Here is a 23,770-nt window from a genome sequence, read left to right as displayed (position 1 = left end):
GAGGCCTTTTAAATCTCTTTCATCAACCAGTTGGACCATTAAGGGTAAGTTGATAGGTAAGCCTTTTATGCCATGAACTTTCGTGTGGGATAATTCTTAAGTAACCTTGCCATTCAATAACTGTTGTTGCTTGATCAGATAATTATCGAAAAGGGGGAAACTGTGCCTCGGTCAAGAATCGTAAAAGATTAGGTCATAGTTCTTATAATCGTGGTAAATGGTGTTGGTTTAAGCGTAGATGAAGTATTTGGAAATACCGATGATTGAAGATTGACTAAGTGTGTAATCTATGTAGGTTGGTGCCAAGAGAGTGTTTCGCGAAGCTTTCGCAAAAAGGTGTGTAATCACATTATATTCTGCTAAGAATCGACAAAACCTGAAAAGGCAAAACTTTAGCATCTGAGCGTGCAATCGCTCGTGTGAAAAGAAAACCGAGCCCACAACCGAAAGCGGTAGATTGATGAGGTCACCATAAATATTTTCGTGCACTTGGGCCGTTATGGGTCCCGATGGGCTGAATTGGGTCGTGTGGGGTAAATGGGCTATTGGGCCTACACGGATAAAAATTACCGAAATACCTTCGATGAGAAAATTATCGAAATATCCCTGATGGGTAAATTACTGAGATACCCTTGATGGGTAAATTATCAAAATACCCTTGATAGGTAAATTACCGAAATACCCTCGATGGGTAAATTATCGAAATACCCCCGAAGGGTCGAATGACAGTTTTACCTCTAGGAGTTAAGATGATTGTTATGGCCTTATGTTATGTATGACTATATGCTTTATGATATATATATTTGACTGTTACTGAGTATAACATGTTACATCCACGTATAATTTATGACATGACATACTACAGGGGTTGGGTTTCTGTTGTAGAGGAAGTACTGTTACTAGTGGCTCTGCCACAATTACTATTACTGGTGGCTTTGCCACATATACTGCACTGGCAGCTCTGCTGCGATATTATTACTGGTAGCTATGCTGCAATATTGGTGTGTGGGCTGGGTGGGTTGACTTTGTCCCCACATAGTGTGTAGGGTTGGTACGGGTGGTGTGGTTGGCTGTATTGATGTGGGTTTGTATACTTGCACCATACTGATACTGTAAACGGGCTTAGGCCTACACTATTTCCATATTGGGCTAAGGCTCGCACTGTACTGATATTGTATTGGGCTAAGGTCCACACTGATACTGAAAAAGGCTTGGGCCCAAACTGTTACTGCATGACTGGGGATTGCACACTGAGTTCTCGTAACTTACATTTTTTTCTTTTTATTGTGCAGGTAATCCCCAGCCTTGATGATTTGGAGCTGCAAAAGATTCGGAGGTGTCCACACGTTCACTTTATTTCTAGACTAGACTGAATATTTAAATTTACTATGGGTTGATTTTCTTTTTATGTAATAAGGCCTCTGGTGTTTTAATTTTTCTTTTAATTGGGTTTTTAACTTCCTATTTTGAACTACTAAACGGATACAAATAAGTTTTCACGGCTAAAAACAGTTTCAAGGCAAACACATATTTTGAACTTCAAAATAAACCAATTTGCCTTGTGATGATTTCTATAACTTACCAAATGTTTTCTAAAAAGTAAGAACTAAATGAACTTTTATTAAACTTTTTCATTCATCTAAATTTAAATCCAAAAAACACTTCTATGTGACACGCCAGATTCGGCTGTAACGTCTAGGCCGGGTTTGGGGTGTTACAATACCATACACATATATACATCAAATCAGAATAAAATATTTCTAGAACTTAGATCATATTAAAATGTCATATCATATCAGAACAAATCCTACCCCTATCCGCTACACGTCAACTTCGTCCAACCAATCACACTAATAGAGCTACATGAGTCCATCCATCCAATCACACTGGGTTGTGGTGGTATGCCACTCATAAAAGGTGTAACTGAGCTGCCAAACTAATATTGCGATTTAATTGCTAAAATTGTAGTAATACTGCATGAAAACACTTCCTCCAATATCAAAACCCACCTCAATGCTCATGCCAAATCATAATAACATACGTACATATGACATAGCCAAATCGGATATCATTTTAGAACATATAACAAAATACGGATGTCACACATGCTTTACAAAATTAGTTATGCTTTCAAAATTATCGACACATAAATCATACATGTAACTCACATACCGAACGTATCAGCACATGTACCTCATTTTGGGTCTTTTTAAAGCAAAATGGACCACACAAGGGGTTTAATTACGAATTACAGACTAAATTGGCCCTAAATGAAAATTCCAAAAAAATGGGTCACAAGCTCGTGTGGTTTCACATGGCCTAGATGACCAGCCCGTGTGTCCCATACAACCTACCTGATTTACCCGTGTAATCGCATATGCCCGTGTGTCTTGCACGACATACCTGATTTACCCCTGCAATAGCACATACCCGTGGCCCCCACACATCCGTGTGCCTCTACACTCCCGTGTGACACATACGGCTTACCACACAACCATGTGATGATGAACAATTTTGAATTTCTCGGGTTTTTTTCCAGATTTTCCAGACTTATTTGTGGGGTTTCGAGTTAGAAACACACACTTAAGTTGGTTTTGATGAAAATTCACGAATGAACAATCTTGTAACCTAAACCAAAAACTTACACAAATTAATTAAAATGATTTTTGCTAACCCGTTTGACCAAATTGGTACAACTATTATCAAACGAACCTTATTTACAGAACAAAACAACTCCTACCACAACAAAACTACTTACCCTTGTATGGAACAATGACTTAAAAAGGGAATTTAGTTTGCCGGAGGATCGACTGTCTCACAATCTTCTCCTAATTGCACCAAATCACACTAACCTACATTAACATCACCTCCTTCGCAAATAACTCAATAAACACAAAAATTAACATCATTAAAAGAAACTAAAACCTTAACCAATACCTCAAAAGCACAACATTCAGATCAAAAGAGAAGGAAATAAAAAGAAAGGCTTTGTACGATACCCATATTTGAGATAAAAAAGGTAAGGGAAAAAAACAAAATTACAAAAGAAATTTTAAAGACCAAAAACAAATCAAACTGACAGAAAGAAAAAAAAATAACGAAGAAAAGGGCAGTGGGAACATGAGCACAAAATTGGGAAAAATTAGGGAAAACAAATAATTTTTATTATATTATTATATTTTTTAAGAGAATAAAATAAACTGAAAAATTAAAAAATTTAAACTACCCACTACTCCACTATCTGGTCCTCATCCAAATAGATTTTTCTTCAGAATTTAAAACAAAAACATAATTAGCACTTTGCACACACAGGGGCTTGAACACAAGACCAAAAAATAAATTGAAGTTTTACCACTGAACCAACAAGCTCATTCTTCTTATTAATTGAGCGAAAATATTATTTATGCCAAATGATCAATGATAGGGGTTACAACAAAATTACTAAAATTTTAAGGGAAGGGATTTGAACATAGGACCTCTCACTCACAAACACTACAGTTAACTACTAAGCCAAAACAAATTACTTTTTAAAAATTTCACAATCATAACTCAAAATCAAGACGTGACCGGTCTTGGTTTCACTAACCTAATTTTTCCTAACCCGATTTTTGAGATGTGACATTTACGATTTTGGTTTATGGGAACGAGGTCCCGATACCTCACTTTCTGACATAACTGACCTTAATACACTTTTACTTTAATGAATTATCCCTTAAATAAAAAATTCTAACTACAATTTAATATTATTCAAAATAAACTCGTAAATATTAAATAATAAATTTACGATCATACTCGTTAAAAATAAGGTTTCGAAACCACCTTCTTCCGACACCAATGAAATTCAAGCTGTTACACCAACTGCTATATTTTTGTTCTTTCTGTCTTGAGACAAGGATTTAGCGTATCGAGACATACTACTTCAGGGGTGCAACTTCTGTTTTGGTTGTTTTAAGCCCCCAACACCCCATTTTATGTTTTAAGCACATTCAAACACCTCTAGAATGATCCAAAGTGATTTCAAAAATGTTCTTAACCTTCTCATTATTTGCAATCTCAATTTTATGGGTTTTTGATTGATTAAGATTTGATGTACCAAGTCTCCTTATTGGATGATTTTTTTACCATTCTTAGAATTTCTTTAGGAGTTCTGTTTTTTAGAATTGTACTCTTTCTTAGTTTGGGTTACTTTGGTGTCACTTTCCAGGTTTTTAAATATTTTTCTGGCATTTTTTAGGGTTCTGTTTATGAGTTTTGGATGTATTGTTCTTCGTACTTTGTTTTTGTTGATTTTTCCTTGGCAACCTTCAGGGCTTAGTTATTCTCTTGAGACGACACTATGTGGAGGTGGGATATATGCTATGTGGAGGAAGTATTATGCATGATTTGTATCTGAAATGTTATGCATGACTTTTGTTATGATTTTATCTAATTCTGTGGTGGAATATATAATATGCGGAGGAAGTATTTCTGTGAGAGGCGATATCTCGCCCATTATATTGGCAGCATTGCTGCAAATAATCTGAAAAGTGTCATATCGACACGAAGTGGTGTGTAGGGCTGGATGAGTATTTAAAACCCTATATGGTGTTTAGGGATGGTCAGAGATGGTGTGTAGCAGATGGGGGTAGAACTATAAATTTGCATATGACTCTGATTATGTATGAGATATGTGTTTGTATCTGTTCTGCTATGTAATAAATTTGAAATTAAATCTGTAATAATGTTTTCTTTAAAGTTACACACTGAGTTATGAAAACTCACTTCCTTTTTGTCTATCACTTTCAGGTAACCCTCAGGCTTAGGCGGGTCGGTGCGACGAGAGCTCGGTCATAAAATTTTTGCATTTATTTTAATTATTTTAATTTGGGCTTTTAAGTGTTTTGTAAATTTTAGACTTTTTGGACTATTTTGGGTTTTGAACGGTATTATTCATTTTCCGTATTAGTTGTTTAAATGATTATTTTCTGCAAAAACAATGGGTTTAAATTAGCAAACTGGGTTTTCAAAGATACATATTTCTAAGTGGTTCTACTACAAAGTAACTGATTTTTAGAAAATGTAATTGAACATGGTTTCAACTAAAAATCTAACCAAGAACAATTTCTACTAAATTGAAGTTTTCTTTAGTAATGGAAATTGTGTTATTTTTCAACATTTCTGGAAGGCTAAAATTTCAACAATTTTACGTAATCACTCCAGATTTAGCCATAACGTTTAGACCGGTTTTTGGGTGTCACAGGTGGCACAATTTTTTTCTTATATGCTATCCAATAAATATTTTAAAAATTAAAAATATTATAAAGTTAAAAATATAATTCCAAAATTATGAAAAAAAAGCTCTTCAAAACAGAAAAATAAATATTAAAAAATAATATAAAAACATTTTTCAAAATTTCAAAAAAAATATATAAATGCAAAATAATTATTTTAAAAAATAAAAAAAATAAAATTTATAGTTGCAGGAAGCTTTTGAGGATAAATGATAAATTGTAATCTAATTCTACATTTGCGTGTCAAAGACATTGCCATTTATGTGCATTTCTTCTAATTTAGCAACATGATGATCTTGGTTGAGGAAGCAGATATAAAGTTCAATAGCGTAAATTGAGTTGAGATTCGAAAGCTTTTTTTTTACAAGTGTTGACACCGTTTTTTGGATAAAAACGGGGTCGACTTGAGTTTTGAAAAAAAAGAAACGGAAGTCGCTACCAATCTTTCTTTTTTATGAGGTGTGATTGGATCACTTCGAAAAGGGGTTGTTTTTAATAAACGGTTTGATTTTATTAAAACAACAAGTTTAGTCTACGAAATTCAGAAAAACAGGCTCGGGAGTCAGTTACGTACGAGGAAGGATTAGCACCCTCGTAACGCCCAGAAATTGGTACCTAGCTGATTAGTTAATGTCTTGATGCCGAAAACCGAGAACTTAGAAAAATTAAAAATACGATCCTTGTACTAAATAAAAATTTGGGAAAAGAAGCATATTTCACGTTAATCGAGAAAGAGAATCATATCCAGTAAGTTAGAATACAATGTCTCAAATTCTCGATACACGAATAGAAAATGCTTATTTAAAAAATATTTTAGTCATCTCCAATTTAAAAATGAGATCACGACCAGTAAGTTAGGACGTGATTTTTTCTTAAAATCCCGAGATCTTTTAAAATTTGAGTTTAAAAAGATTCGTGCATTTAGATTTATCGTGAAAATCGAAACCCAGTAAGTTAGGTTACAATTTTCTCGAATCTAAACACGAAATATTATTTATTCAAAACAAACTTGTTATATCGAATAAGATGAAATACGGAAATCGTAGTAAATATTACGAAAGCCAATAAAATCATAATGCACGCAGAAGTATAAAAATAATACGAACAATAGCGACAATATAAATAAAAATCATACTTACAATCATATATAAAATAACAATATATAAACAAATAAATTAAAACATTCATTCAAAATAATAAAGAAAATTAAATAAATGAGTAGCAAATACGACTAAACGTAAAGAGATATATGTGGACATAAATTAAAAATATATATATATGTATTTACAAAGGTTAAAATGTGTAAATATATATATTATAAGAAAGGTATACATAAATATTACAAAACATAAGAATATATGTATGTAGATGAAAATATATGCATATGTGGATAAAAAATAAGATAAATAATATACATATTTTAATATGTATAAAAAACATATATATGTAAGTATATACAAAATTGAGTATTTATATATTAAATAAGTTAGAAATATATAATATATATATATATATATATATATATGTATAAAAACAATTACATAATAATATATTAAAACAAATGGATGTGAAGTTTTCATAAATGAATATAATAGTAACAATAATATTAATAAATATAAAAATAATAATAGGGAAGATAATAATAATAATAATAATAATAAAATAATAATAACTAAATAATAAAATTGCTAAGATATGGACTAAATCGAAATAAAAACGAAAGTATAGGGCGAAATCGAAATAAAAAGAACAAAAAAGGATTAAATCGTGACATGCGCCGAAAGAGGGGACCGAAACTGCAAATAAACCGAAGCCCACAAAACGCAGCGCAGCAGTGGACCAACTCGAAACAAAAATAAAATTGCAGGGCTAAATTAAAAATAAGAGAAAACAACGGAAAAGGATCAAATTGTATCACGTTGCAAAGTCAGGGGGACTGCGCGCGCAATTAATCCATTAAAAGAAAACATGCGGATCCTCCCGTTCAGGTCGGGTCACCGCGCGGGTCAGGGCCAAAACGGCGTCGTTTTGGCACCTGACCCCTAAGAACAAAACGACGTCGTTTCCTTTGCCTATTTAAACCCAAAATTTTATTTTCTCTTCATTTTCTTCTTCTTCAAAAAAAATTTGAAAAAACTCTCTGAAGGCCCTCTCCTTTTCCGGCCTAAGGTCCGGCTCGGCCTCCGGCGTAGCACCGCCGTATGCGGTAGCCGACGGCTCAAAATCGGATCTTTTTGATCCTAGTTCGAAGCCGAGTGTCTCCTAGGCACGGATCTGGGACCGAATCTCGTGAAACAAAGGCCGAAGACCTGGAAAAAGGGCGAAACCGCTCGCCTTCCTCCACCTCTGGCGCGGCGCAGGTAAGGTAAAAAGCCTTCTCCTTTATTTTCTTCTTTATGTTTTCGAGTTTTAAAAAAAAAACTTAAAAGAAATAAAAACAGTAAGCAAAAGAAAAGAGAAAACTGAGCGAAATGTTCAACCTTTTTTCTTTCTGTTCTTTTATAAAAATAGAGGCCGAACCCCATTTTTCATTTATGCTATGGCTTTATAGCCATTTTACAACTTGTTTCTATTTTTTGTTCTTTCTTTTTTTTTCCTGCTATTGGTACTGCTATTCTTTTATTGTTTATAGGTACAAGTTGCGGTGATTGAAGCAGATGGCTGAGGTGACGTGCGGCGCGGTGATGGCGGTACTGGCAGAAGAGACGTGCGGCGGCAGTACTAGGGTTTCAGAAAAGCTGAAACCCTAGTTTGACAAATTTTTTGGAATTGGGCCTGGGCATTGGGCTTCACCTTTGGGCTGCTGGGTTTAATTGTTTTTGTTTGGGTTAATTGGGTTTGCCTGGTTTTGGATGGGTTTGTAATGGGTAAATTTGGGCTTGTACAACAAGCACCTAATCATGTTAAATTATATATTTTATATAATTAAATTATTTTTTTAAAAATAGTTACTATTCAAATCTAACTTAATGTAAGTTGAATATGTTGGTTTTAAATGATTTATGTGTAATGTATATGATTACATAAACCTAACAGAATTGCAACTTCAATTTCACAAAGCCTAAATAAAGTTTAAGATGATATTTATAATTAATTTGGATGAAGTTTTAAGTTCATTTCTGTTGACTTTTCACTACTAGCATTTTATATTTTCTTTGAGATAAATAATATTATATTTCAAAAAATTGTGTTATCAAGTGTGAAACAAATAGCGTCATTATTTTATTTAATATCTCTTCTGAAGTAATAACTATTGTTTTGAATAGTTGTTATTAAGAACAATTGTTGTTCGAGAATAGCTAAAGTTCGGAACAACTCTTGTTTAGAATAATGGTGTTTCAAGAATAGCTATGTTTAGAACAACCATTGCTTGAAACAACTTGTATTTAGAGCAATTGTGTTTTTCTAGAAGAGTCATTATCCAAAATAAGCTTTACCAAGAAAAGTATCATCACAGAAGAACTCTAATTCGGAACAACCTCTACATTGAGAATAATTCACGTTTAGAGCAAGCCAAAGTAACTTTTATTCAGGAACAACTCTCATTCAAGAACAATCATCGTCTTACGTTTCAAGAGATGTTCTGCGAAAGATGTTTAACATGATATTGCTTCACCAAAGTAGAAGTGGAAGTAACCCTGGAATATAGTAGTGTTCTTAGGTTATCTTCACTCTTGGGATGTTCCAGAGAGTTTAGCTTGGTGGATCAAATATGGATATAGTTAAGAAGTTTTCCTCTTAACCTTTTCTTGTAACATTGAGTGCTTTTCCCTCCTTTTAGAAACATAGTGAATTCATCTTCACTATTCATCATCACCAACAAAACCTTACATTATTTATTCTTGATCATTAATACAATTGTAACTGAAAAATATCTATCATTACTCTCATTAATTACCAGCTTTGTAACTCCTATTCTTGAAACTTTATGAATAGGAGCCTTTCACAATTGGTGAAAGAACTTTCTGGCACTCTAGAATTTTGACTCTCAAAGCTTTTTCAAAAATTCTCTCAACTTATTTTCTTTGATTAGTCTTATCGTCAGCCACATTTCCCTTTCTCCACCTTACCAACACTACTACCTGCTGTTGCACTTAGTGTTATCGAATATACACCAATTTCTTTTATGCCTTCTTTTAATACATCACGTTCACTTGCTTGCAATGCTTCCTCTCTCCATCAAAAGAACTCTCTACAATTTCTCATTTATACTTAGTCTTAATTAGCCAAAAACATGTGTGGAATTATGATGTCTAAAATCCAAATAAAATGTGTAGAGTTGTCATAATTGTTGGTTTGAGAACCAAAATCATCTAAAAAGTTATGATATATGCAGGGGTGGAACCAGAAATATTTTTAGGGGGATTGAAATTAAATTGTAAATTTTACAATAGCAAAAATGTAATTTCACCATTTTAATAGCTATCTTTATAATTTTTAAAGAATCAAATCAAATTTTTACATTTTTAGGGGCGCCAAAATGCAATTTTACCTTTATTAATTTAAAATTTTAAATAACCTAAATGGAAAGTTTTCCATTTTAAAGGGGGGCCCTGCTAGCCCCTCTAGTTTCACCCCTGGATATATGTTGATGTAAGGATTTGAAGTAACTGCATTGTGTTAATGGAAGTGCCTACTTCCATCACTGCTACTACAGAAAACAACTTGCATTATTTGGAAGATTTGTAATTTATTGAAACAAATCTTTGGGTTGTGCAGATATCGTGGGAATATTCAAGCTCGTTAATGAGGATCAATTCACTTGGAGAAACATATTGTGAGGATTGAATTAGATAGATTGTACCATATCCCTTAGATCAAGGATGTTAGATCGGGACAAAACTTAATGACTTATCTTCCACCAGTCCACCTTACTTTGGTCATTATTATATTGTATTTATCTATTTTAGTTGTTGTTCTTAGGGGATTGTAATTGATCTTTAGTATGCTAGTAAATCTTAATAATCTTTATATATTTAAGAGACTTGTATAGGTTTAAATATTGAGTATTGAGAGTACTTATTTGTTTAGTAAGGAACATTACTTGTTAGAGTGCATTTGAGTTAGTAAAACTTTTTGTTGTTGGTTCTAAAAGTGATACATGCACGGATGGGGTGAAATTTATGAAATTTCATTCACCGAAGCTGCCAATTTTCAAGGTTGGGAAATCATCAACAAGCTAAGTTCTTAGGGGAAGAATTTAGTGATGAGAGGTTTAGTTTTTGAAGTACAAAACTGAGGATTCTTTACTGGAGTGTGTTAGAACTAGGATCACTAATTGTTTTGAGTTCAAAGATAGTGGATTTGTCTCACTGAGCTAGGCTCTAGAGACGTAGGGAAACCAAATTGTGTAACCATTTTTGTTGTTCCCTATTTTATTGTGGTTTTCTTAGTTATAGTAGAAGTGCCCACTTCCGCTATCACTTTTACTTACACTTTGTTTCTTGCATGTTAGCAACTAGCTCAGGTCAATATTATAAATTTGTACATTTTTATAAAATATAAAAAGAAGTCGAAAATATTGAAATTTCCATGAGCTTATTACTAGAAAGAAGTGAAGATATATAGTTATTTAAAAAAATTGAATTTTCTATTTTTAAAATTTTTTTATTGAAAAACTTTTACATATATATATTTGAATATTTTAGATTTTTTTAAATTTTAAGAGCTTTGTTTTATAATTTTGAAATTAGAAATTTTATTTATAATATTTTGAACTTTTAAATTTTCTTAATATTTTAAAATTATTTAGCATACAAGATAAAATAGTGCCATATCACTAATGAAAATTTGAGGGCTAATTTGCTAAAAAGAAAGAGTAGAGGCCAAGTTGAATAAATTTGTAATGATTGAAGGGTAAATTGTTACAATGCCTTATATATAATACCAATATAAACATTTAACAGGAGAAATTTAATGGAGAGCTATTTTGCTCCTTTATCTAGCCTAGAAGGATAACTTGACGTATATTTTAGTAAGGAGACTAAAATGAAATTTAGAACATGGTATAAGGACTTTGACACTTTCACCAAATATAGCAAACATATGCAAAATTATATATAAAAACAAATCATTGACATATATAGTAATTCAAAGTTAAGCCCAACAGTGGTAAAAGCTATCCAAAATTGTAAAACAAACGCTTCCTTAAGTTTTGAGACATTCGTCAAATATTTAATCATAATTAATTATAATATAAGGAATTGAATTTTAAGATATTAATATGTTTTAGAATTAATAGGATAAACTGGTTTCTTAATCTTTAATGTATGGCTGTTGATATCATGTCATGTAGGCTGCATTGCATTTCTTGCTAATTCAATCAGTGTTCTTTTAATTTTCAAAGTCCGATTCATCAAAACAGATAATATATATTCCATGGACCAGCCTGTCGATTCGATATGATGATTTAGATAAAAAGACTTGAATAAGAAAAAAAGTAAAAAGAAAAGTAAAGATGGGCGTCACCAACAAAAGAAAATTAAAATATTATTTATTTCATAATGTTTTGAATTGTATACTATTTATATAATATGTGATTTATTTATTAATAAATAATATAAAATGTTAAAACAAAAACACAAGAAAATTATTTATTCTTTAAAATAATAATACATAGTTTTAGACTCAATTTATTGAGCTGACTAGAACTTTGACAAGTATACATAATATTAATATTAAATCCCATTTCATCTAACTCAAGAATATTTATATATCAAGTAAATTATGTGTAAAAATTAGTTTTAATATGTAAATTTAAATATTTTAATGTGTAATAGTAATATTGATTATAATTATAAACCAATTCATCTGCCTTTAATTAATAATTGTGTAACATAGGCACAAATTTATTATATTTAATTTAAAAGCTACACCCTTTCAAAAAAATTAATTTATAAATTTTACATATAAAATATTTACACATAATATACTTTTGAAATTTGAGAGTTTACATTAACCATCAAGTGACTCAGTCTTTATCAAAATCAATTTTCATTTAAAACTCAAGTTTATTCCAATGGTTTACAATTTATATTCTAGTTCAACTTATTAGAATTAGTAGCGAATTAAAATGTAAGTCCTTTTAATAAAACAATTTGGTTTAATCATATAATAACCTAAAATTTATAACCTATACTAAATGAGATGCATCTAACAATTAAATTAAAACTAAATCCCAAACCATAGTTCATAATAAAAGAAAATGGAAAATAACTCTACCTCCTAAGGAATTAAAAATAATAACATTAATGGAAATAAAGATGAAACAAGAGCTGAGACCCTCTGAGTGTCATGTCTGCATCTTAGCCTGAAGGATTATCTGTAAATATGGAAATTAGGAGTGAGCTATGGAAGCTCAATGTGAGTTCCTTTACAATAAACCAAATCATACCGTTTATATTTTTAAACATTAAATAACATCGTGCATCATTACCAAGAATAATAATCAGTTATAAATATCTGTCAATTTCAAGTACGGTAATTTAGTGTTGCTACTTTAGTCAAGCAATAATATTATTCTCAAACATAAACAATCAATTGAATCAATTTTAGAGTTATTCATACTGTTCATGAAAAATATATGCACATAAGACAATTTAATTGTTTTATCATGTCAATTCAATCATGTATGCATAAATTGCCAAATATGTCATACAAAAATCAATTTAAAAATTGCTTGTCCTACCCCCAACCACTAGCGCTGCAAAATTTGAGAGTTCCCCTGAACTCCCTCCACCATCACTCCAATTTTTGGAATTAATACCACATTTGGATTCGGGTAATTGCAGATAAAAGCTGTCGGTATCTGCGGAAACACGACCATCTCGTAGATAAGAGCTATCAGAGGGATCGTGAGAGCACAGTGAAAACATCGCAATTAGGATATGCTGTAACTGTGGGTACCGAGACCGTCACAGTTGGAATCTATTATAACTGTAAGTACATACCAAACGATTAAATGCAGTTACACTGCCAGTTCTTCCTCCGATCATATCAACCCAAACCATGCAAATGCAATACAAATACATTTCATGACATTTAATCAATATATTGTTTATTTTTTTATCTCATAATCAATCAACGATAATCATGAATAAATTAGGCATCCAATTTTTCCAACAATTTAAGCATTTGGATCATTCAATCGAGTATTCATAAAATACATGTAACCTTATTTACTATTTAGACAATCAATCAAGATTAATTCAGTAAATAAATTTAATCATCCATATATCTCATTGTTCTACTCCTAATCCAGGACCTAATTGCATAATCTAGTTCTTTAAATTCCATTAAAAAGCTAATTAGAGACTGATTTGAATAAAATAATAAAAGTTAAGACAAAACTGTAATTTTTGAGTTTCATGGCCCACATGCCCGTGTGACCGCACCGTGTGCGAAGCCTCAGGCTGTGTACAATTCGAATAAGTGAGGTGCAGGGGCCACACGGCCGTGTGACTAGATTGTGTGTGAAGTCCTAGGTCGGGTGCGATGCGAAGATGTGAGAGATTACAAAGGGAGATGGTCGTGTGTGAGGCCACGAGGTCCACACGGGCTGGCCACATACCCATGTGGTAGATTGTGTACGACTGGGCAGTTTCAAATTTTGACTCCATTTTTCATAAAACAACACACACTTGACTTCCGGGGTTTCGTATGATGGTCCTCACATTCAAGTATGATCCAGATTTCCTACAAGGGTTTTTCTATTGAAAAACGAGGAATTAATAATGGATTTCAAGATTTAGGGGGTTTTTCGCCAAGATCGTAAAAGATCCATGACGGATGAAAGATTTAACGAAAAAAATTATTTTCCAGAACTTTTGAGATCTTGCTACTGGGAAACGTGAAAAACTTACCGATCTTGATAGAAATTTAGAAATTGATGGCACAAAATTTAACTATTGATGATAAACGATTAGATTTGGACTTGATTGCAAAGTTCAGATTCAAAAACTAAATTTACAGGAAGAACTTTGAGAGAATTTTACAAAAGAGAGTTTGTAGATAAAATTGAGAAGAAATAGGGAGAATGTGGGTTTAAATTTGGGTTAGAATCATATAAGAAATCCTAATTGTGCTAGGAAGTGGTTTACTAGTTGGACTTAAAAAAAAAGGGTTGTTTGGCAATTAACTCTTTTTGGCCAAAATCAGGGAAAAATAAAGGAAAAGAAGTAAAACCAACTTGACTTGAACCTCTACTCAAGGGGATAGAAAGGATGAAGCTTGGCCATTAGGCTAATGCCCATTCTATGACCATATTTTACTACAAATAATACATAAGCTACTTTAACCTTGGTTCCTTAAGTGTAGAAAAATAAAAGGAAAAAGTGAAAAAGGTAATATTTGGACCTTAGTTCTCAAGAGATTTTACTAAGCTCTTAATTATTAATGCTAGGATTTAATTTATGTAAATTTTAAAATTCTAACCTCCTAATTTTTGGGGTGTTACAAAAATAATAATTTGTAACCCCTCAAAATAGGGCTAGTATTTTTAGGGCTATTTTAGGGGTTTTAGCTTTAGTGTGCTCGAAATTTCGTAAGCATGGTAATTGTAAATGTTTTTTCTATGACATTTTGAAAATTAAACTAATTTCTGAAAATAATACTGAAAAGGCTTTTAATTTTGAAATAAGGAATGATTTGTAAAAGGATCAAAATTTAGTGTGTTTATGAAGTTGGTTTGCCAAATTTTAAAAATACAACCTAAAGTTATCCCCCACCTACAGATTTCACGTTAACTCTTCTCCTTTGCTAGTTTGTACCGTCCCTTGCTCTCCCAACCGCTCATCTTCGATTTTCTTTGTTAAATCTTCATCTTTTTGATCCTATCATCACCTAAGTCATTAATCTACATAGTATTTCAAGAAAACACCCAAAAATCTCATTGATTTCATCAACTTCCTCATGTGTGGGATTTTTCAGATTTGCGTCAAAAGTTCAATTTTCTTCCATTGAAGGTTATCATTTGTTTTTCTATTAGTTATAGATATTATCTAGTCTTTAAAATAGAATTTTAATCATTAAATCGTATGTTTTGATTAAAAACTGAAAATTAGATCGTTAATGGTGGATTTTAGATTTTTGAGTAAAACGTGATTTCAAAGTGTTATTCAATTAGTTTTAACATGACTAGAAGGTTCCTAAATTGAGTTTAAAGTTTTGTTAAGGATTTATAAGGATTTAAATGAATTTTATGAAAATTGCCATAAACATGTAGAAAATTTCGATACCATGAATTAAGTAGTTTTGTGTAGTTTAAAGGTTAAGAATCTGTCGTAGGTGAATAACTAGATCAATGGAATCAATTTTAGACTAACAGATTAAGTATAGACTGAGATATTTGGAATTTAAGTTTTCTCTGTCGAAGGTTTCGAATATTTGAGATCTTAGCTTAGGCTTATGTTTTTGACTACTTGAGTTGAGTCCTTAGCTGATTGATGATTATGTTGTTGTGTGGTTTATTGTGTTGAATCTTCGAATTCATTATGACCTTCTACGAGTTAAGCAAAGGCTAGTTTGAGCTTTCAACATTTCAGCGAAAGCGTAATTAGTGAGTGTTTGAAATCGCTACTTGTAGACATGATTTAATGCGTTATTTGGAATTTAGAAGTAGCATAAACCTCTACTGGAAATTCTGAGTGTAAGCTTTCTCGTACTCATGTTTAACTTGTGTAATATGTGTTTTTGTTATTTTGAAAATGTGGATTGAGATGAGATGTTATTACATGTATTATGTGTTCATGATTATTGTTGTGAAAGTGTATACGTAGGCATGTCATACATGCTAAGTGACAATGATAATATTGTGCTAATGATGCAAATATAATGTGATAGTGAGCGGATAATCGGTAAGTATTATGTGTGTTTAATAATAGATAGTTTGGCCTTGTGAACTTTGAGACCGTTGGATATAGTTGGTGTGCCATAAGATTGTGAGTACTCAACTATATGTGTTATATAATTTGGGCATTGAGGCCCTAGGACATGTTGGAGAGATAAAGGAATGTGAGCTAAGCTCCATTCAATGAGACATGTTTAGTGTGATAGAGAGTGTTAGCTTCACTTCTTGGGATATGTTCGACTCTACGAGTCATTTGGCGTGTTGGAGATCCGTGTATTCGATGTGTGGTGGTAGAGCTCACTTTTATGTTTCATAGCTCAAGTGCCAAATTATCTTTAAGTATGATTGTAAATATTGTAATGTATGCTTGAAAGTGAATGTGATGAGTATGTAAATGGACCATTAGATATGCATGAATAAGTAAAATAAGACACTAAAGTTGGAAATGTTGAGATTATGTTATATGGTTGTGTTGATAATGCTTGATGAAATGTTTGCATAGTAGTTGTTTTAGGCATTCATTGAGCTTGTTAAGCTCACCCACTCCTTTTAAACCATTGCAGATTAGTAGCGTTTCGGTGTGAGCGGTATGGTTTTCGTGGGGTGATCCAAGTAGGTCTATTTTCGTTATTTTGTAAGTGTTTATTAATTCTTTATGTTTTGAGAAATAAAGGCAATGTGGTAGACCTTTTTGCTGGTATTTGCAATGATATTTTGACGTTTTCATATTGTATTTGTTCTTAGGATTTAGAGATTTGAATCATGATATGTGATTATTTCTCAAACTTACTATTATTATGGTTGTTTTGACATTTATTTGATAGGGTAAACTCTTATTGGAATGGTTGGTATGCTTAAATATGTTGAGTTTTTGTGGTCTGGAGTAGAGGTATCGATATTCATGTGTAAAAATGATACCTATGAGATATTTTGATGTACATGAAGTCAAAGCTGTGCTTTAGTATTGATACCATATCACGAGTATCGATACTCGGGGTAAAATTACAGATACTTTTTGAAAGGTACTGATAACTCCTGGTGTTTTAGTTTTAGGTGAGAAACAAAATGTTGTTTCGGTATCAATTTTTCAATTGGTATCGATATCGTGTAAGGAAAGTATCGATACGTATGTGCTAGTATTGATACCAACATACTTGTATTAGAACTGTTCTAATGCATGCTCAAGTGTGTTAGTAAATGTTTAATTAAAGTTAGTACTCAAAAAAATTGCTTGCAATTTAGACATTCATATTATATAGTTGGATCAATGTGGACACTCCTATCAAAATTGCAGACGGAAAACCCACATGATTTTTTAGATTATAATAATATTAAAAAAATCCTGCCAATAATTTCCTTTCCATGTTATAATTTCTTTAGAAACGATGTAGATTTGGGATTGTCCATTTAACCTAACCCTAAGCCAACAGTTGAACTAAGTAGCTCAATTGCTGCCCTCACTAAATTACAGAGCGCGTTAGGGTTTTGGAGTGAAATTTGGTTTGATCAAAAGGATGTTCTTAAGCATGTTTCTCCATTTAGATCACTGCTCATGTAACCTTATCAACTCGACCTAAATGTTAAGTCCAAATTTGGGAGATTACATCGGCCACCGAAATGACCCAATAAACTATCGGAGTTTATAAACAGTCATTTTAAAACGATCGTTTGTTTTAGAAGAAAACTTAGCTTATTTTTAGAAAACTCATGAGTTAACAAAAAATCGATTTAGTAACACTTTTTTCTTGTAACAGTGACTACTTTTGAAAACTTAGTTAATTTTCAATTTATTTATTCCTCCAAAATTTATTTTTATTTAGCAATGAAAAGTGATATTCAACTTAGTATTAATTAAGTAAAATCGAATTATTTTATACATATTTAATTTTATGTCTATGTTTCATTATCTTAAATTCTAAATAAATACCATGTATGCTAAATAAACCCAAAATAGAAGTCTCATGCCACAATTCAAATAAAGTGGTACAATTCCCAAATTAATAGAGATTTCAAATAGTAAATCTAAACTACTTTTATAGCAAAAAGGTCAATTCGAGTCGAGCCCTCTGTATGCCGAGTTTGCGTCTTAACCTGGTAGGTTATCTGTAAGAATGGAAATAAGAGGGGGAGTGAGCTTATGAAGCCTAGTGTGAGTTCAATCACAAGAAAATCAGTGCAAACAGTGGACAAATCATACAGAATATCAACTCATAAAATGATCAAAACTGAATAGCAATTTAGAATATCGATATTTCAGATAAACTCATCAACATAATATCTCAATATTCACATATATGCAAATGTTTATAAATGCAATGCAATTTCAATTCATCAGAAAAGGTCCTACCCCACTGCTATAAACCACAGTAGGAGTTCCCTAGAACTCCTCTACCTTTACACCATGTAACACCCCTAACCCGTATCTGTCGACAAATTAGGGTTACGAGGCATTACCGGACAAAACACAACTCAATACAGACATTCAGTAGAATTCAAGAATTTAACATTTATGTTAAGCTTAGTCAAATATTAAGTAAGTATAATTATAAATTCTACTTTAACCTTTTATAACAAACATAACATTTCAGTTAAGTTAAACCATAAGAAAAATAAGCTATTTTCGTATGGCTATTAATTATATATATACAGTACATTACAGTACGACATCCAAAATATTATCTAGCCTATTCATGCCATAAGTTAAAATTTAAACATTTCAATACCGAGACAGTAGATAGAGTGATGATCTTTGCTGACGATCCCCGAGTCTGCAGCTTAGCTTTTATCTATAAAACAAATGGACAAAAACAATCAAAGTAAGCTTTTATAGCTTAGTAAGTTTATAGCATATCTAAAATACATATAAAGGAATCATATAATTCCTTAAGTAAATTTATTAAGATCACAATTATCAAATATCATTACTTTCCACACATTGCTATCTTAAGTCATTTTGTTTCTATCGAAAAGAATGTATATTTAACTAATACATATAAACGAACATATGTATATACATTATATGCATATAATCAAGTTACAAACACAATCATTAATTGCATATCTTGATTGCTAGTATACTTATCATTTTCACTTCATCGAATGCATATCTATGATATTTCAAATACATATGTCAAAAGCATATATTTATACTTATCAACTACATGTGCCAAATGCACATCTATACTTATAATCCACATATGCCGAATGCATACATATATATATATCCAACAATTTCATAACAACCAATATATGTGCTTACTCACTAAACACAAAGATCCAAATGTTTATATGCTCATCAAATACATATAAATAAATGTTCATATACTTATCCTTTACATATAACCAAAATCATATAAATATATATATCCAATGCATATAATCACTTAATTTAACAGATTCACCAAAGACTTAGCACTGCTAGGCTTATAGCGGATTCGGATCACCAAGACTTAGCACCGCTAGGTTTATAACTGATTCAGATCACCAAGACTTAGCACTGCTAGGTTTATAACCTGATTCAGATCACCGGCATTTAGCCTGCTAGGTTTATAACCTGATTCAGATCACCGGCACTTAGCCTACTAGGCTTATAGCCTGATTCAGATCGTATAAGATATAATTCATTTTCGAGCTATATATGTATACAAAATTCCTGCACAAAGATTCTGTTTAAAATTTATAACTCACATTCTTTGATACACATGGATATATAATAAACTCGATCATCAATTCCAACATACTAATTCAATGATTCAATCGAATACATATATATATATATATATATATATATATATATAGATTTATACTATAGATTTCTAATATTACTATCATAATATTCAACTTATTTTATACTTGAATAATATACATTTAACATTCAAACATATTAATATAAACTAGGATAACAATTTCATACTTTTGATTCAATGCAAATCTTATACATATATACATACATATTCGACTTCATATGTACATATATAACTCCAAAACTAACTTCGACACAAGAAATTATACCTATACAGATATATATAAACATATTCAATTTATAATATACATAAATAAATTCTTACTTAATTTCAAAACAAGATCTTATATATAGACGCATGTATACTTATTCAATCTAACAAATACATATATATTTCCATACTTATTTTCAAACAAGAACTTGTACCTTTATACATTATACACATACATATTCGAAATTAACACATATATAGAATTATAATTTCATACTTATATTCAATACAATTATTTATTCATATATATATATGCTTATTCAGTCCAACTTATACAAATATTTGATACACATATATATATCTTTATATATATATATCTATTCGAACATCATGTAAACATATGAAACAAACAACATTAACTAAATTCAAACTTTATTAACATATATACATACCTATAGTTCCATACCTAAATTATTTACAAGGACATTGATGTATATATATTTGTATATTCATACTCATTCGAACCTAACATATATATACATAATTTTCATACTTTTCATTCGATTTATGTACTTATAATTTTAATTCAACATAAATACATTTGATATTCATACATATAAACTGATTTAATAAAATTAAATAGCTAATAAACTTACCTTGGATATCAGCGGACAAGATCGACTATTCAACTACTTTCGTTTTCCCCTGATCCAATTCCGTTTTCTTCATTTCTTGATCTAAACATATTCAAATTTAACCTTTTTATTCATCAAAACATTCAATTAAATCCAAAAATACATAAATGGGCAAATTACCATTTTGCCCCTGACATTTTACACTTTTTGCAATTTAGTCCTTTTTGCACAAAACACAAAATACACAAAATTTGCCCACACTAAGCTAGGACCGAATGTTCCTTGTCTTCATATAAGTCTACACATTTCATTTATTTCACATTTTAGTCCCTCAAAAATTTATTTTCACAATTTAGCTCTAATTACTCAAATTCACTAAAAATTCAAAGACAAAACATGTTAATCTATCACATATGTTTCATTTTTCATCATCAACCATCACAAAGTTCAAGCATTCATCAATGGCACATTTCAAAATCATCAACAATTCAAAAAATTAAGACATGGGTTTTGAAGTATTCAAAGCAACGATCTCAAAAACGTAAAAATTATCAAAAATCGAGCTAAAACGAACCTTAAATCAAGCTTGAGTATGGCCGAACCTATGCTTGTGTTTTTCTCTTCTTTCTTTTCTCTAGTTTCGGCTAAACAAGGATGATAACAATTGAATTTTACTTTGTTTTTAATTAACATATATTAGTATTTTATTTATTTACCTTATTAACCTTTAATAAATAATTTATATTTCATATAACATAAGGATATAGTTGTCCATAGCCACCCACTATCATTTAAATGGTCTAATTGTCATTTAAGACCCCCATTTTTAAAAGACAACAACAATTAGGTATTTTTAGATTTAACCCCTAAATTTTCATTTTACGCAATTAAACCTTTTTTATCGAATTGAACCTTCAAACGATTAAATTTCCACACGAATTTTTCACACCTATAACTTAACATATAATAGACATTTAAAATAATATTAAAATATTTTTCTGACTCAAATTTGTGGTCCCGAAACCACTGTTCTGATTAAGATCAAAACCAGGTTGTTACACACCACGCTGTGGATAAACCACTCATCATTGTGTATGTACCACTCGTTGTGGATAAACCACTCATCATTGTGGATGTACCACTCGTTGTGGATAAAACACTAGTAATAAAAAGGGTGAATGAACCACCGGGGTTTTTTTTATAAAAAAGTTTTTGCAGACAAGCTGCTAATAGGTTGTGGATGCACATCATATTGCTAATTATAATTTCTTTTTCAACTCTCTCAAAACAGAATCTATTCCAAGCATATATGACATGGTTCCTTACTTCTACAGGGTACAAATATCTAAATTTGATATTTTTATTTACTTTTTTAGACCTATTGTTAATACTAAGTAGCAGTAAAAAATTGGTATCCATTTTTCATGATATTATGCATGGATCAGATATATCATGGCGTATTCTTTAGAAAAATTGTGTCTTCCATAGTGGAGTCTGATAAGTGAGATTTCGAGTCAGTGTTTACATAATTTTCTTCTGCTCGAAGAAATGATTCATCGAAATAATGAGTCACCGTTGATATCGACACATCTGAGATAGCCAAATGTTTAGGAGTTCCCCTATTCAATCATTTTCCTTCTTCTTGTTGCTGGATATCTCGTTTGTACACATCTTCTCTTTGTTTCCCGAGCCTATAGTGTTCGGTGTGGATAAATCACTCATTGGTGCAAATAAAAGCTATTAACACAGTGGATAAACCACTCAATGATACAGATAAACTACTCAAACGGTGTGGATAAGTCATTCAACAGTGCAGATAATATGCTCACATTTCCTTCGTTCATATCGTCTCACCCTATGTAATGCAACATGACATGCTAATAACATATCAATACGGTAGCAATAACATGCTTATAGCAAATCGGTACAGTAAAAATTGTCATGCTTATAATGAATCATTATAGTAGAAATAATCTTACTTAACATGAGTTCGATTGAACAGTAACAGTTGGCATGTATGTCATGCAATTAGTAACACAGTGGTGTGTAAAAAATTATCAGTTCATCGGAATTATAGTGATAGTAAACATGTAATATTTTCATATCGTGCATATACAATTATAATTTAGTCAATTAGTTCGTGGATTCCAATATAATTTATATTATCAAGGACTCAATTGAATAAAATAAAGCACTAAAAATAGTTCAGGGACTAAACTAAACAATTCACAAAATTAAAGGTCACACGACCGTTTGGGAGGTTATAGGTTGTGTGCAAGGGTTACATGGTCGTGTGGAAAATGTAAAAATTAACATTCAAGGGAGACACGACCGTATGGTAGGCTGTGTGGATAGTTCCTGGTCGTGTAAGATTTGAACTATTCTAGGGTTTCAGAGGTACATGGTCGTGTGAGGGATCATGTGGCCCATCCGTGTGGTAGACTGTATGGCCCTATTCTTAAATACGGGTTGCACCGATTCGCTTGTAAAATAATACACACCTTTCATCGCGTTCATAAACAATGCTACTCACTATCCAATCTGATCCAATTGACCTAAATCAGGTCCTTCAAAAGACATTACACACGAATTAACGGTTGTTTTCAAGATTTGTCAAGGTTATCAAACAATTTGGTAAGAACTGTAAAAGGTTGAGTAATTGAATTGAAAGATTATCGCTGGATAGATATACCATGAAAATTCAGGATCTAAACTTCGAGAACGAGATGTACTTACCAATTCTTCGTAAGAAATTGGATGTTATTAATAATAATTACAAAATTGATAGAAAGAACAATTGAATGGAGGATTATTTTATTCGAAAAAATAATTACAAACAATTAGGATAAAAATATGGTGTAAAGAAAAGATAAAGAAAATAAAAATAAAATAAATAGGAAGATAGAGAGCGATTATATTAGGATTTGAAAAGGAGCAATATGAAAATATAATTAGGAAAAGAATATAAAAGGTGATGGAATTCTAATTCTATTGGAATTTTGAGATAGGCAAGGTATGCATTTTATTCAAAATAATTATCAACAATTAGGATAAAAATATGGTGTA

General features: G+C 31.3%; 1 long non-coding RNA gene across 1 annotated transcript; it reads left to right on the top strand.

Moving 5' to 3' along the window:
- The first annotated feature begins 7,380 nt into the window (after nucleotides 1-7,380).
- Nucleotides 7,381-8,215, top strand: LOC105774921 (uncharacterized). The gene is made up of 2 exons (XR_001127597.2): nucleotides 7,381-7,635; nucleotides 7,903-8,215. It is a non-coding gene; the product is annotated as an uncharacterized LOC105774921 (long non-coding RNA).
- The last annotated feature ends 15,555 nt before the right edge of the window (nucleotides 8,216-23,770 follow it).

Source organism: Gossypium raimondii, chromosome 10 (assembly GCF_025698545.1).
Source record: "Gossypium raimondii isolate GPD5lz chromosome 10, ASM2569854v1, whole genome shotgun sequence".
In the NCBI taxonomy this organism is placed as follows: Eukaryota; Viridiplantae; Streptophyta; class Magnoliopsida; order Malvales; family Malvaceae; genus Gossypium; species Gossypium raimondii.
The sequence above is the reverse complement of the archived record's forward strand: the minus strand, read 5'-3'. Positions and strand labels throughout refer to the sequence as shown.